This window comes from Phoxinus phoxinus (assembly GCF_949152265.1).
Source record: "Phoxinus phoxinus genome assembly, chromosome: 9".
NCBI classification, from domain to species: Eukaryota; Metazoa; Chordata; class Actinopteri; order Cypriniformes; family Leuciscidae; genus Phoxinus; species Phoxinus phoxinus.
In genome coordinates this window covers 1316228-1331227 of record NC_136884.1, presented here as the reverse complement: position 1 = coordinate 1331227, position 15000 = coordinate 1316228, and the positions used below count along the sequence as shown (strand labels likewise).

The 15000-nt window shown below is 42.3% G+C and overlaps 1 long non-coding RNA gene across 1 annotated transcript in view; it reads left to right on the top strand.

The window, feature by feature from the left end:
* LOC307004619 overlaps window positions 1–15000 on the top strand; it is a 73537-nt gene that overhangs the window by 43214 nt on the left and 15323 nt on the right. The window contains exon 8 of the long non-coding RNA XR_013799081.1: window positions 2085–2194. This is a non-coding gene — a long non-coding RNA (uncharacterized lncRNA). The remainder of the gene's footprint in view (window positions 1–2084; window positions 2195–15000) is intronic.

Below are 15000 nucleotides of genomic sequence, written 5' to 3'. Positions count from 1 at the left end.
AGAAATAAAATTGCATCAGTTTCCACAAAAATATGTTGTTGTTTTTTTAAATATGAAACTTTTCAACATTGATAATAATCATAAATGTGTCTCGAGCATCAGATCCTCATATTATAGTGATTTCTGAAGGATCATGTGACACTGAAGACTGGCGTAATGATGCTGAACATTCAGCTTTGATCACAGGAATAAATTAAATTTTATGATATATTCACATAAAAAATTATTTTAAATTATAATAATATTTCACAATTTTTACTGTATTTTTTATCAAATAAACGCAGAATTGGTGATCAGAAGACACTTAAACTAACAATGCATGTCTAATATGTGTGTGTGTGTGTGTGTGTGTGTGTGTGTGTGTGTGTGTGTGTGTGTGTGTGTGTGTGTGTGTGTGTGTGTGTGTGTGTGTGTGAGACACTTGTCTTTCTCTCTGTGTTTCCATTTAAAGCCCGTCCTCTGTATCACCTCACACTTCCTCAAACACACACTCCTACACACACTCTCGGGTAGAATAGTCCAGATAGCGGAGCAGGGTCTTATCAGACAGAGATGAGTGTTAATGGACTGAAGGTCAGTGAAGTTATGAGACACACACACACACACACAATGCCAAGCTGAAGCTCAAGAGTCCTTCAGCAGTGAACACACACACACACACACACACACACACACACACACACACACTGCGGTGATAATATAAACTCCCTCCTTCATCCTTTCTGCTTTATTATTTTACAGTCACATTCTTATCACTGGGACTCACACACACTGCATGCGTAATACACACTACATTACACACACTGATATATCGACTACGTTTTATTTGCTGTATTCTCATATTGTCTGTAATTTATTTACTTTATTGTTATATTTTCTGCACTTTATTTACTGTCTAACTTTATTTTCTGCATTTTATTCTCATATTTTTTCACTTTATTTGCTTTATTCTCATATTGTCTGCTCTTTATTTGCTTTATTCTCATATTGTCTGCTCTTTATTTGCTGTATTCTCATATTTTCTTCAATTTATTTGCTGTATTCTCATATATTTTTCACTTTATTTGCTTTATTCTCATATTTTCTTCAATTTATTCACTCTATTCTCATTCTTTATGCCATTTATTTGCTGTATTCTCATATTTTCTGCTCTTTATTTGCTTTATTCTCATATTTCCTGCTCTTTATTTGCTTTATTCTCATATTTTCTGCTCTTTATTTGCTTTATTCTCATATTTCCTGCTCTTTATTTGCTTTATTCTCATATTTTCTGCTCTTTATTTACTTTATTCTCATATTTTCTTCAATTTATTCACTCTATTCTCATATTTTATGCCATTTATTTGCTTTATTCTCATATTTTCTGCTCTTTATTTGCTGTATTCTCATATTTTTCACTTTATTTGCTTTATTCTCATATTTTCTTCTATTTATTCACTATATTCTCATATTTTATTCCATTTATTTGCTGTATTCTTATATATTTTTCACTTTATTTGCTTTATTCTCATATTTTCTTCAATTTATTCACTATATTCTCACATTTTATGCCATTTATTTACTGTATTCTCATAGTTTCTGCATTGTATTGACCATAATCTCATATTTCCTGCATTTTATTGGCCATAATCTCATATTTTCTGTCTTTTCTCTCTGATATCTCGAGATGTTCTGCCTCCTCGTGTTCAGATTCTCAGTCGTGTCTCGTCTCGTTCTGTATTTGTCTGCATGATTTATTCTCCACTTCCACTCGCAGGACTCGCGCTGCAGCTGTATGTACACGTAGATGAATTACCCAACATTTCTAAACCCAAATGAAATTAAATGATGTATCAAATGTCGGGTGTTTCACGGTCTGTGTCTCTGTGCCCGGCGGCTCATTTCTCTTTCCCTCAGTTCCACGTGCAGAGAATAAATCCAGTTCTCTCCCTTTCACACACACACACAACAGTATTTCTGTCATTCCCCAGAGCCAAACTACTGTAATAACGTGTGTGTGTGTGTGTGTGTGTGTGTGTGTGTGTGTGTGTGTGTGTGTGTGTGTGTGATACACTGTGCCTGATATTGTGTGTTTGTGTTTTCAGCAGAAATAATGGTGACGGCAGAAAGTAAGCAGATTCGGAGGCAGAGATAAACACACATCATGGACGGCAGCGCAAGAGTGTGAACACAGTCAGACGGTCTTCAGAGTCACGTTAGCACCATTTGATGCATATATTTTATTGAGCACCAAAAACCAAATAGTTTACATTTATGCATTTGGCAGACGCTTTTATTCAAAGCGACTTACAGTGCATTTAATGCAGGGACAATCCCCCTGGAGCAACATGGAGTAAAGTGTCTTGCTCAAGGACACACTGGTGGTGGCTACTGGGATGGAACCAGCAACCTTTGATATACCAGTTCAGTGGTTTAATCCACTAGACCACCATCTCCCTAGTTTAGTTCTGAGTCAGTTTTCCTCATCATGTAACTCGGTTTAGTTCAGAGAGAGTGCGCCGCTAACTGTGTTTCTTTAGACGCCTGTAATTGATCACCTCTAATCAGGGATCCTGATTAATTACCAATTAGGCAAACCATGATTGTTTATATTGTGTGTCATTCAAACAGAGCACCAGTTAAATACACACACACACTGGAGAAACAGAAACCGCCGTCGTCTCACGCGCTGTAGCTCGGCTAGTGCGCTGCTATATGCTAAAGTGGTCGTTTTTGGGTGTTAGGCCTTATTTTGCTTGTATTTACGCCTTTTTCACTGTCACTGTTGCGGCTCCTCTCTTCCCAGTCTGCCAGTATCGCTCTGGGTTGTGTTTCTCGTATAACACTTCATTACCATAGTACGCTGCATCAGTGAAGAAATCAACTAGCGAGTCACGACTTTTTCCCGAAACCGTATTGTCGCAAATTTGTCTGATAACGACGGAATTTGCGACCATATTTGGGTAACGATGCTTTCGGGAAACACACCCGTGTTTACTTCCTATCTCTATGAAGCCCCTCCTTTTAAAAAGCACACTGTGCTCTGATTGGTCGGCTGGAGCAGTGTGTTGTGATTGGTCGAGCGCTTCGAGTGTGTTTGGGAAATGTCACGCCCCTTACCATAACCGCCAGTTTCAACCATAGACTGTAAAAAAATATGTTCGTAGTGTGTGTGACGTCAGCCGTAGTGTTTCTGAAGAGCGTTTTTGAAGCCTGAAGTGGGCGGAGCCGGCCGTCGCCATCTTGGCAGCGTCACTCCCGGATAAACGATAATGTGCAGCGAGGCGGATTAGCTGAGGTGACGTGACGCTAACAGACAGCAGACAAACGGCAATCCACCTGTCACTCAAGTGGCCACGCCCTTAATTATGCAGAACTTTAAGGCTTCGTATAATTTAAACGGATGAGTTATAAAAACATTCACCCCCCTCACAGTCGTCATGAAGGGCAAAATTAGCTATATAGACCAAAACCACTTTATGCACCAGACTGTAAACATGTTTTATTCTGCTGTAAAGTTGAGCTTTTTAACATGCAGGTCTATGGGATTGACTCTCTAGTGGCCAGTCGATGAACTGCAGTTTAAGTCACTTCAGTGTTGGATTCAAGAGAACGACTGGAAGGTTGCCGCTTGGTTTTAACACACTACTGACTAACTCAACCAGGCCCCGCCCATTTATTGCGTATTAATTATTATAATGAGGAATATTGTGACGTGTTTGTTCCCGGAAGAAACTCAAGACTACAATGGAGGCGTTTCATGAGTTCAGAAACACTGATATAGAGAATAACTGTAAAATATTTTTTTCATGCTCAAACACAACACTACACACTAAAGAAAGATGAACATGTGGAAAAAAAGCCGCATTTTGTTTCACACTAAACCTGGTAATTGATTATTTCCGGCAGCTCTTGCTATTTTTTACAGTGCAGTCTCGTTCGTTCTCGCGTACAGATGGTGTTGTTTAAGAGCATCCGGCATCCACACACACACTCGCGTCTCACGCTGACCCGTGATCTGCTCTCACACCCCACGTGCCGGCTCTGTGTTGTTCTCGACATGTTGAGGCAGCAGATTTTTTCTGCTGGAGGACGTAATTAATGATCTCATTAGAGGGACTTGTTAGCGAGGACAGCAGCTTTGAGTCCACATACGCTCGTTAGTTAAGCGCTTTCATAATTGCTGCCGTTAGAACAAAACAAAAAAAGCATCAGGGGTTACAGAGCCTTTATTAATCCTGAATCTGATTCACAAAACTTTTTTTTTACCTAGTGTGTAATATGTCTGAATGTGAATATAAAAGATCTGGAACGTTTCAAAGATCAAACTTTCTCACTTCCTGCTGAAGCTACATAGGTTTGTAACTAATTTGCATAATCACCGCCTCTGGTCTTGATTGGCTCAACAGCGTCTCTTAGCCCCGCCCTCAAACACTGTAGTGTATCTGAGACTGGAAGAGTTTGGTTCGTGTTGTTCATGTCAAAAAGACGCAGTTTTCTGAGATTGATACGGTGTCAAGAGCTGAGATTCAGATATGATAATGAGCGTTTGCTTTCTGACCAATCAGAGCAGAGCAGCTCTCAGAGAGGCGGAGCTTAGAGAGACTGAATCTCCGAACGAAGCGTGTCAGAGACTGAGAGAAAAGAGATGATGCTGCAGTGATTATTATGAGAAAATGAAAGTGTTTTTTGATCTTAGATGCTTGTAAACCTGTTGAAGGAGAAACCAAAACACAACCAGGAACCTTTAAATAGCATAGAGGCACTTTAAAACAATTTTATTTTTTCTTATTTACGAATATTTTTTATTCCCAAAAATACTTATTTTGAATTTTTTTCTAAGATTGTTCCTAAGACAAAATTTAAGAAGAATTCAAAAAAATAAAATAATAAATTACCCATTAAAGTCAGGATAGGTGAGATGTTTAATGAATTTATTAGGTTGTTTCAAGCGCAGGGTTATTCACGTAAAGTAAAACTATTAAAAAAATAGCTGTTAATCTAAATAAAGCTGAAATAAAATATGTCACTGAAGAGTTTGACTAGTTAGCATCTAGTTCATCTAGCATCTTTCAGCATTGACGGCTCTTCAGAAGTGATGCAATAGTTATTTCTTTGCCAGCAACATTTAAATTGCAAATATTTTATGTAATAGTAGATGTTTTACGAGTGATTGATTGTGTTTTTCTCATGTCAGACGTCGGTCGCGCCGCTCAGGACTGTGTGTTTCTGAGCTTTTCCATTAGTGCCAGTGCTTTTATACAGACGTCTGGAGTTATAATGAAGAGTTTATCGCTCTTGGACGAATGCTGAATGAATTCTGCTCCTCCTGTCATATGGAGAACAATAAGTCTTTAATGCGGCCCATATTTCACGTTGCCGTGCTGGTGTGTGTTCATTTCAGAGGTGTGTGTGAGGGTCAGAGACGCTCTCGGTGAGCTTGTCTCTCAGTTCCAGTGTTTATGGAGCTCATACACCATTAATCATTTTTCAGCTAAATAATGGTGTCATGCCATAATCCATCATGCACACAGAGCGCTGAGCATTATAGGATGTAATTACACTTAAGAGTGTGTGTGTGTGCCTCGTATTTTTAACAACACACTCATGTCACGATTCGGTTCGATACACAACACTGGTCTCATGATACTTTGAACCAGGGTTTTTATAGTTAACTAAAACTGAAACTAAAGCCAGAAATTTTTTTTTGACATTAACTGAAATGAAAATATCCTGCTGGACTGTGAACTATTGCATGTGTTTCTTATTTAACGTGATTAAACCCAAAAATACGGCAACGGCAAAAATAGCAATAGTGTTTGATTATATTTACAGACACACACTGGCAGATCAAGTGTCTCTGCATTCATTCATTTCTCATGAGGTAGTAGAAAACTGAAAACATTCCAACAAACAGTGAAGAGAGAGAGAGAGAGAGAGTGTGTGTGAGAGAGAGAGAGAGAGAGAGAGAGAGAGTGTGTGAGAGAGAGAGAGAGAGAGAGAGTGTGTGAGAGAGAGAGAGAGAGAGAGTGTGTGAGAGAGAGAGAGAGATTGATTTTTAGAAAAAACTTTACTATACAGTAATCATTCACAGGTGGTTTTCACACATTATTTCATCTCAATTCATCAAAAAATAGTAAAGCATTGTTTTCAACTTTACAAAGTACATCTCCATACGTCCAGATCTTCTCAAAATCCATTAAATTTTTCATATGTAGATAAAAAGAAAAATCATGCTTAATTCTTGCTTTTACAAGCCCTTTAAACACAATCTCTATGTTACATTCATTTCCATGTTCAATTTTCTGTTTTCTACTGAGATAAATAGACATTTTTGCTTGACCAATAATAAAATTGAGCAAACGCCCCATTTTTCTCTTTGTTTTTGAGTCCTTAAAACCATAAATAAACACATTTATATTAAATATTTCACCAAAATCATTAAAAATCAATTCCAACAGTTTAAACAGAGGCTTCAGCCTATCACAATATGCAAAACAATGAAATATGGTTTCTCTCTGTTCACAAAAAGCACAACTTTCTTTTACAAGCGGATTAAGAATAGAAATAAAAGCATTAACGGCAATAATGCCATGCAAAATTCTCCATTGCAAATCTCCAGTAAACTTTGTCAATGGTGGCTTGTATAACGTACTCCACATTGGCTTAAAACTAGAATCCACACTTAAATGGCATCGCCAAGGATTATCAGAACGATGCATCAACTGTTCTTTGTTCAACACTTTTACACACATTTTATAAAAACTCTTTCCACCAATAAACATAATATTTCGGTCAGTCCACTCTTTTGACATTGTTAAAGGACAATTATTATCAGTATCTGGCAAATCTGGAGAAATCATCATTGCTGGAAACAAGTCCTCAGCATTTGACTCGCTTTTTGACGATGAAAAGTCATAGAGAAGCGTCCATTCTTTTTCAGATAATGAATCACAACATTTTTTCAACATCTGTCCAACTATTCTTTCGGACCGCATTCCAAGTCTTTGAGTCAATGCAACAGAATTACTTAGATTCCATCCAGTCACTTTCAGCAAGTCCTTCATTGTTATGATCCTCTCATTCTTCAATCTTTGTTCAAACCATGGTGCTATTTCACATGACAAATTAAAACGGGATCCATTAATCAATGGTTCTGACATTAACCAATGCAAAGAATTTCCATCATTGGACCTTTTTACTTTCATCAGACTCCATGATTTCCGAACACTTTCATAAAAACTTGATATTTCTTTTAAGCCCATTTTTGAAGAATTTGTCCAAAATAGTTCTCTCTTCAATCCAAACTTCCCAACCACACTTAGTAGCTTAAAAGCTATATTTGTCCAAGGCAGCTTTTGATACAGTAGCTTTTTAACAAACTGTAGTCTAAAAGCAGCTTTCCGGCTTGCAAGGTGTATTAAACCTTGTCCTCCCTCCTCTACAGGAAGGTACACAACACTCTTTGGAAGCCAATGTAGTTTGTCCCAGAAGAAATTAACAAGAGAGGTCTGAATCTTCTCCAGCAAGCCCACTGGGGGTTCTAGTACTGCCAGGCGATGCCATAACATTGATGCCACTAGGTTGTTAATTACAAGAATTCTCCCTCTAAATGACATTCTTTTCAAAAGCCACTTCCACCTCCCCAATCTTCCTTGAACTCTTTCTAAAACATTTTCCCAATTCTTCTGTACAGTGGCTTCATCACCCAAAAATACCCCCAAATACTTAAAACCTCTATTTGCCCATATCATTCCACCAGGCAAAATTGGGTTTTCAGCCTTCCAATCACCCATTAAAAAAGCTGAACTTTTTGACCAATTTACTTTTGAAGAGGAAATAACACCAAAATTTTTCACAATTTCTGTTAGTCTGTTAATGTCTTGTTGATCATTGACTAAAACTATTACATCATCAGCGTATGCTGACATTTTTACAGTTAACATGCTGTCATATTTGAAACCACAAATACTCGCCCTTATTTTACTTAACATAGGTTCCAAAGCAATTGAATATAACATACCAGACATTGAACATCCTTGTCTGATTCCTCTTCCTACTTTAAACGGAGCGCTCAAGCCACCATTGATCTTCAATATGCTTTCAATGTCGCTATAAAGGACCTTTACCATGTCTACAAAACCAGAAGGAAAACCAAAAGCTTTAAAAGTATCCCATAAATAAAAATGTTCCACCCGGTCAAAAGCTTTTTCCTGGTCCAGTGAAATCAGACCGCACTTTAGGCCAAAAAGCTTAGAAACCTCCAAAACATCTCTAATTAGTGAGATGTTATCCACAATCGATCTTTCAGGTATACAATATGACTGATCTCTGTGTACTATCATTCCCATCACTTCTTTTAGCCGGTTAGCCAAAGTCTTAGAAAAGATTTTATAATCAGCACACAACAAAGCAACTGGTCTCCAATTTTTAATTTCCTTTAAGTCACCTTTTTTTGGGAGCATGGTTAAAACTGCCCTTCTACAACTCTGCGGCAGTTTTCCTACATTTAAGCTTTCATTCAAAACTTCAAGCAAATCTTCTCCCAAAAACTCCCAATAAGCCTTATAAAAATCAACAGGCAAGCCATCAATTCCTGGTGCCTTACCATTTGTTAAGCTTTGTAAGGAGACATATATTTCCTCCTTTGACAAGGGTTTCACTAGTTCCTCAAAAGCGTTTTTATGCACCCTAGGAAGATCTTTATAAAACTGTTGTGCCATAAAATCATTTTCTTTATGCTCACTGGTATAGAGCTCTTCATAAAACTTAGTTGCTCTTCTGCGTATATCAGCAGTTTTCTCAAGTTCTTTTCCATCCTCAGATCTTAAACAGTGCATTAACCGACTTTGGCCATTCTTTCTTTCCAAACTAAAAAAGAATCTAGATGGGGCATCCATTTCAGATATATTCTGAAACCTTGATCTCACCAGCGCCCCCTGTGCTCTAACTCCAAGTAGATCAGCCAAAATTGTTTTTTTACTTTTCAGTGCTTTAAAGTTAGCTTGATTGCCTATGGACCCACATATATTCTGAAGCTCCAGAACTTCAAATTCTAGTTTTTTTATAGATCTTGCAATGTCCTTAGTCACATTGAAAGCATATTGATTACAAAATTGTTCAATTTCAAGTTTTCCAGCATCCCACCATTGTTGTAATGAACTAAAATTTTCTTTTTGCAATCTCCATTTTTCCCAAAGAAACCTAAGACATTTCTTAAAATTAGAATCTTCAATAAATGCACAATTAAAATGCCAATAAGCACTTTTAATTTTTATAGAATTAATATAAACAGATGTAATCACCATGGAATGATCTGAAAAACCTACTGGACATATGTGACAACTTTTATAGCATTGAGACTGAAACTTATAACAATAAAATCTGTCCAACCTGGCCAAAGCAATGTAATTTTCTCTTACATGTGTCCAAGTGTATTGTCTTGTGTTATCATGCAAGTTCCCTTTCGTAGGGAACTCGCACTGCGTCGTTGAAAACGACTCTTTGGGGACGCTCCCTAAGCGTGCGCCTCTGAAGTATGAATGAAACTAATCCAATCCTGATTGGTGTTGCGTCGTGACGTAACATGTGACGGCATAACCGGATGCATAAAAGTGTCGCCGGCGCACACACACATTAGCTTTCGCTCTTCAGCAAGCGCTCTCTGTTTTTGTCTGTCTTATTTGGTGTTGTCTGTCTGATCCAGTCACTGTATTATGGCGAGTGAGCAATTCATTAGATGTGTGCACCCCTGCCCAAAATATATTACGAGTGGGGACACGCATCAGTTGTGTGTGAATTGTTTTGGAGTGTAACACACTCACGGGCAGCTCTCGAGGGGGCTGTCTGTGATCTCTGTGAAACACTCCCTATCAGTACTGCGCTCGCGTTCCCCGTGGTTCAGGTCCCGCGTCCGTTGAGGCGGCGCGGTGACTCAGATCGCGGGGTTCGCAAAGGGATCTTGCAGACGAGGATGAGACTGCTGCGGCACTTTCTCATTCTTCATCTGAAGGTTCTAAGGCTCTCGTTCATGGTGCAGAAGCCCGCGCTGCGGCTTCTTCTGCCCGTGACGAGACCTCGATGTTTGAACTATCTGCTTCCGAGGGAGTGGATGTGTTCAGCATCGAGGCGGCCGGAGGAGCGTGAGTTAAATTCACCAGCTCGCGTTCCCCGCGGTTCGGGTCCCGCGTCCGTTGAGGCGGCGCGTCGACTCAGATCGCGGGGTTCACGGGGATCTTGCAAATGAGAATGAGACTGCTGCGGCACATTCTCATTCCCTATTTGAAGGTTCTGTGGCTCCCTTTCATGGTGCAGAAGCCCGCGCTGCGGCTTCTTCTGCCCGTGATGAGAACATGATGTTTGAACTATAGCCTACACTTCTGAGGGAGTGGATGTGTTCAGCATTAAGGCGGGTGAGCGTGAGTTAAATTCACACAGCTCGCGCGCGGCGAATTAGATCGCGGGGTTCGCGATAGGATCTTGCAGATGAGAATGAGACTGCTGCGGCACTTTCTCATTCCCTATTTAAAGGTTCTGGGGCTCCCGTTCATGGTGCAGAAGCCCGCGCTGCGGCTTCTTCTGCCCGTGATGAGAACCTGATGTTTGAACTATCTGCTTCTGAGGGAGTGGGTGTGTTCAGCATCGAGGCGGATGAACGTGAATTAGACTCGCCAGCTCACGTTCTCCGTTGTTCAGGTCCGCGACTCGGATCGTGGGGTTCGTAAATAATATAAATAATAAAATATGAATTTTGCTGATGAGAGTGAGACTGCTGCGGCACTTTCTCATTCGAATGGTTCTAAGCCCGCGATGCGGCTTCTTCTGCCCATGACAAGCACCCGATGTTAAAATAAAAAATCTTCAACATCGAGGCTTAATAGCGTGTTGTGATCCGTGCTGTGGCCAGATGAAAATTAACTGGCCACATGTTAGACAGGAAGCGCTTAATAAATAACTAAGAAAGGAAATAAGTGAACACTTCCTGCAGCAACAATCACAACATCAGCGCCGGAGCTTACCATTTTTATTGATTTATTTATTTTTCCTGACTTGTATAATGAGTTATCTAAGTCATGGGATAAACCCCACTCCTTCCTCTAGAGCCCCTCCCTCTGGAGTTTGGCAACAGATAAATTTATCTCGCTCTTTTGATCAGAAGGATGACCTGAGGGCCGTCCTTCAGGCAAGAGGGCTTCAGGAAAGAGGTTCTACCTGAAATAAAAATTAGACCCTTTCCCTCCCCCCCGTTGTAGAGCAACTGAGGTTGTTCTCACAGCGGAGCCCTCAGGAAAACTATGTGGTTGCCCGCCGTCCAAGACGCTTCGGGCCACATCAGTTTCCAGCGAACGCATACTGTTGTGTTCGCTCCAAAAAGCTTGAAAAAGGGCATTGACTATGGTTACAAAATCGGTCTCGACTAATCCCTGCCGGTCATCTGCTTCAGGGGGTCGAGAACAATGCTCAAAGAATACCCGAAACCAGCCTCAAGGGGCTGGTTCCCGTAATAGATTTTGTTGAAGCGTGTCAAACGCTTACCCAACATATCTGCATGGGTCCTGCGTATAAGCAGGATTGGGTGATGGAACAAAAAGTATACTCTTTACTGGTCAGAGAGGCCATATGATGGGTTCCTCCTCCAGACAGGGAGTCCGGATTTCTCAGCCGGTACTTTATAGTTCCAAAGAAGGATGGAGGGTTCCTGCCGATTTTAGATCTGAGTCACTTAAATCGTTCTCTGAGGAGCTTCAGGTTCAAGATGCTCATCGTGAATCAAATCAGGTCCGAGGACTGGTTTATCACGATAGGTCTAAAAGACGCATACTTCCGTGCTCCATCCTTCCAATATACAGGAGGTTCCTGAGGTTCGCTTTCGGGGGCGAAGCGTACCAAATTCGGGTTCTTCCGTTTGGCCTAGCACTCTCCCCTCACAAAAGCTCCAAGTGTATGGATGCAGCTCTGGTCCTACTGAGGCTTCAGGACATCCTCACACTTAATTGAATCGACGACTGGCCCATTCTGGCTCAGTCTCGAGCAATGGCAGTTCGGCATCGAGATGTCGTCCTTGGCCGTATTCCCGAGCTTGGGGGTGAGACTCAACACGAAGAAAAGCGTGTTGGTACCAGCTCAGAAAACTACGTTTCTGGGCGTGGTATGGAACTCAGATACAATGTGGGCACATATGTCTTCCGCGTGTATCGAGTCCATCTGGGCCATGGCATCCGGGATAAAGCTAGGCCAGGCCATCACTGTAAAGCAATTTCTAAGACTGCTGGGCCTCATGGCAGCTGTGTCCAACATAATACCTTTTGGACCTTCTACACATGAGGCTCCTTCAGTGGTGGCTGATAGCCAAGGGGATTTCCCCAAGGGGGAATCCGTTCCGAACAATCAGGGTTACGCGCCGATGCCTTCGTTTCCCTAATTAATATGGAAGAAACCTTGGTTCCTGTCCCAAGGGCCAGTGTTAGCAGCGTCATGTCGCCGGAAAACCGTTTCGACAGGCGCCTCCTTCACTGGCGTGCGCGCGGTCATGGATGGCCGCTTTGCCAGGGGTCTGTGGCAGAACCATCAACATGTTTGGCATATATTTTGCCTAGAGATGTTGGCTGTGTTCAGGGCTCCGAGGAGCTTCCTCCCAGACATCAATTTATCTGAACCGACAAGGGGGACTCAGATCGCGCCCTCTATCCAGACTGGCGCATCAGATTAATCTATGGTCCCAGGGGAAATTATTATCTATTAGAGCAATATATGTCCCGAGGGTTCAGAATCAGGGAGCAGACATCCTGTCGAGGCAGGGGCTGAGGCCCGGGGAATGGAGACTTCACCCAGAGGTGGTGAAGTTGATATGGCAGAGGTTGGACCAATGGAAGTGGATCTGTTTGCGTCTCGAGAGACGTCCCACTGTCCACTTTGGTTCTCCCTCACTCATCCAGCCCCACTGGGGTTGGATGCCATGGTACAGGCTTGGCTGAGGCTTCGCCTGTATGCTTTTCCCCCGATCGCTCTGCTCCCGGGAGTCCTGGAGAGGGTCCGTCAGGAGGGCATCAGTCTTCTTCTGATAGCCCCGTTGTGGCCGGCCCAAGTATGGTTTTCAGACATATTTTCACTTCTGATAGCTCCGCCGTGGCAGATTCCTCTGAGGAGGGATCTGTTGTCTCAGGCGGAGGGCACAATATTCCACCCTCGCCCGGAGCTGTAGAAATTGTGGGTCTGGCCCCTGAGGGGGTCCAGTACCTAGATGCCGGTCTATCAGCTGGGATGGTCAAAACCATACTTTGCTCTAGGGCTCCGTCTACTATGAGATTATATGGCCTCAAGTGGTAGGTTTTTCCACTTGGAGTAGAGAACATGAGTTAGATCCAGTTAACTGCCCAGTGGCTTCAGTTCTGGAGTTTCTTCAACATCGTTTCTCTGCGGGTCTCTCCCCGTCCACACTTAAGGTGTACGTGGCTGCCAGTTCGGTGGTCCATGCACCACTGAGTGATGGGCCTTTGGGGAGGCACCAACGGGTCATACTATTTCTCCATGGTACATGGAGGTCAGGTCCTTCCTGGGACCTGGTGGTGGTTCTCGAAGGGCTATCCCTGGCTCCCTTCGAATCCCTCCAGTCGGCTTCGCCTAGGACCTCACGTTCAAGATAGCCTTTCTCTTAGCTGTTTCTTAAAATTATTAAGAGAGTGGGAGATCTCCAAGCCCTGGCACTAACGCCAGCTTGCTTGGGGTTTTGCCCCCGGCAGAGTTAAGGCCATCTTGCACCCGAGACCCGGCTATGTGCCTTAAGTGCATTCTAACATGGCTAGGTCCATGGTCCTGCGAGCATTTCATCCTCCACCTCATGTGTCGGCAGAAGAAGAGAGGTTCCTTTGCTCTGCCAGTCAGGGTTCCGAGTATTTACCTTGAGGGGTCCTCTTCTTCGAGGAGGTCGGACCTACTGTTAGTGTGTTTTGGGTCACCTAATAAGGGGCTCCCGGCATCCAAACAAACCATAAGTAGGCCCACAAGGTGCGCAATTTGCCTTCACCTTTGGCCGTAAGGGCTCATTTTAACAGAGGCATGGCGTCCTCTAGGGCCCTCCGTTCGGGAGTGCCCCTCCAGGAGATCTGTGAGGCAGCCGGTTGGGCTACCCTGCACACTTTCATCAGGTTTTATTGTCTTCACCTCCTTAGTGCGTCTGGCGCACGAGTGCTCTCGTCCTAGCTTAAGTGCCTGAGATCAACTTCACTCTAGGACAGGCTTTTTCGGTGCGTGGCCTAGTGGGTATTCGTTCCCCAAAGAGTCGTTTTCAACGACGCAGTGCGAGTTCCCTACGAAAGGGAACGTCTCGGGTTACGACTGTAACCCTTGTTCCCTGAGGAGGGAACGAGACACTGCGTCGTCTTGCCACGCCCCTTAACGCCTGGGAGCGGCTTGCTTCATCGCGAGGCTAATGTGTGTGTGCGCCGGCGACACTTTTATGCATCCGGTTATGCCGTCACATGTTACGTCACGACGCAACACCAATCAGGATTGGATTAGTTTCATTCATACTTCAGAGGCGCACGCTTAGGGAGCGTCCCCAAAGAGTCGTTTTCAACGACGCAGTGTCTCGTTCCCTCCTCAGGGAACAAGGGTTACAGTCGTAACCCGAGACGTTTCTCCAGACATCACAAAGTTCATTTGTTTCAATAATTTGCAACAATCGACATCTTGAAGCACTGTGAGGCTCTAAATGATTTCTATCAATGTCATTGGCAGTACAATTAAAATCTCCACCAAGCATCAAATAATGCTCTTCACATTGCTGAATTGTATTAGCAAGTGTATTTAAAAAATCATTCTTTCAGAGGCATTAACCGGCACATAAACATTAATCAATTCCAAAATAATCTTGTCATATTTTGCTGTAACTTTTAATAATCTTCCTTTTACTATTTCCTCTACATTATAGGAATCTGGCAAGAATTTTTTGGAAAATAAAATTCCAACTCCTGCACTAAAAACACTGTTATGACTAAGAATGACCTGGCCATCCCATTCCTT